Source organism: Arvicola amphibius, chromosome 1 (assembly GCF_903992535.2).
Source record: "Arvicola amphibius chromosome 1, mArvAmp1.2, whole genome shotgun sequence".
NCBI lineage: Eukaryota > Metazoa > Chordata > Mammalia > Rodentia > Cricetidae > Arvicola > Arvicola amphibius.
In genome coordinates, this window is record NC_052047.1 from 106,062,302 (window position 1) to 106,064,534 (window position 2,233).

General features: G+C 40.6%; 1 pseudogene; it reads right to left on the reverse strand.

The window, feature by feature from the left end:
• Window positions 1–424: 424 nt before the first annotated feature.
• Window positions 425–1,309, reverse strand: LOC119801168 (annotated as a pseudogene).
• Between the last annotated feature and the right edge of the window lie 924 nt (window positions 1,310–2,233).

Sequence of the window (2,233 nt, forward strand, 5' to 3'; positions counted from 1 at the left end):
GCATAGATATTGGGTAGGTGGTGGGGAAGGTGAAAGAGCACATTTAGCTCATGTTACTGGCTATATCTTCGGTACAAAATCTAATCACCCTTGCATAATGTTTCCATATTAGAGGAGAATTCAAGAGTCTAATAGGACTTCTAATAAAGAAAATGGGAGCATACTTGTGACATAATGAGAAACTAATATAAGAATATATTTTTTATTTAAAAGAAGGAAATTGAATGCTATGTTTTTGCTAAATAATGAATGGCCTGTGTTACCATTGGATAAGACTATGGTTTAAATTCTAAGTACTATCTATCTGTCATCCAATATCTGATAACAGGAATCATGGTGGTAAGTCAGGAGATCAAATGGTCTTCAAACACAAGCTGGTGGGGTTAAGGTAAACATCCTCTGAACATTAACATACAACTTCTTCTCAAAACTTGGTTCCCAGGAGGATTTTGGAAAGCCTTCTACGAATCTCCTTAGTTTTTATGGAATAGATGACAGGGTTAAGCATTGGAGGAACAAAAAGATATACAAGAGACAGGAGCTGTATGCACATACCGTGGGGCATGCCTCCCATAGCGAGCAAACATAGACACACCTACCATGGGCACATAAAGATTAGCACAGCACACAGGTGTGACACACACGTATTAGGGTCTTTAACCTTTCTTCATGGGAGGCAATAGCCAGTACAGAGCGAAGTATGAGCACCTAAGAGCGGAGAATGAGAGCAGAATCAAGTCCAAAGGTAGAGATGACTATGAAGAGACCCAAATATGTTATTAATGGTGATATCACCACAGGGCAGGCGAATCAGATCTGGATGAAGGCAGTAGGCATGGGAGAGCACATTAGCCTTGCAGAAGGGCAACCTCTTCAGGAGAAAAGGTAATGGGAAAATCATGCAGAAACTTCGAAGGAAAACGCACATGCCCATCCACACCACCTGGGCATCAGTGAGCAATGTGGAGTAGCGCAGTGGGTTACAAATGGCTACATAACGATCAAAGCTCATGGCCAGCAGGATCCCAGACTCCATGAAAGAGAAGAGGTGGATAAAGAACATTTGGGACATACAAGAGTTAAAACTGATTTCTCTTAAGTGGAAGCAAAACACAGCCAGGGACTGTGGGCAATGTGGAGAAAGACACGCCCAGGTTCATTGCCTGACAGCAGAGGACAGGAAGTAGTACATAGGCTGGTGCAGGACTCTGTTCTTCTTTGATGATGAAATTATCAGGTGCATTGCCCACTATGGAGATGGTGTAGAGGATGCCAAGGAGCAGAACAACCAATGCTGAGAGGTCTCCATCCCTGGCAGTCCTGGTCAAGATGAAGGGAGGGCCACCCCGAAGCTGGTTGTGGGCTTCACGGTCTCATCCTGGGACCATTTAGATGTTGGTCCTCTATCCTGTAAAGACCAAATAAAACACAGGTATTATGTCTTGACCTGTGGATAAATAAATTTTGTCCTTCATATGCCATCCAATCCCTTATGTTTAAATAAATTAATCTACTTTGATTTATAATCACTCATTCTTAGTCTTTTACTGCAACAGATAGTTCTTGAAGTCACTGAGATGCCTTCATGAAGTCATCTGAAACAACTGTGTCTCTGCCCTCTGTCTTTTACCCATGCCTATTACTTTTTCCTCTAAGGATGAACTATTTCTTTTCAGTGTGTGAATATTGGGCTTTTTTTCAAGAACTGAGATAAATCTCCTTTGTTCTCTACTTCTTCAGTTATGCTCTCTTCTGAGGCAAGACACATTCATTAAACCACAATCATTTTCCCCTCTTTCTATACATCCATGCTACTCAACCTTTAATGTCCAGTTAGGATTTCAAGTACTACACCATGACACAGTCTTCTAGGTCTTCCAGTCAATATACACACAAGTTGCACTATGCAGGCTGAGCAGGTTGTGTTTATGCACTTAAGGATATTTACATACACATACATACACATATATACATGTAACACTTAATGAAAAGTAAGGTCATAAGTTTTAAAGAGAGCAAAGAGGGGTTTAAGGGAGAGCTTGGAGGAAATGGGGATATGATATAATTGTATGATAATCTCAAAAAATAAAGACTAAAAGAAAAGTTTAATTAAAAACAATCAGGAAATAGTAAATAACCAGAAAACATCCATCCAAGCTTGAATCAATCATACCTGTGTTGGTACCTGAGAGCCTGAGGCAGGAGGATTGTGACGTCCAGTCAGCTTTGAATA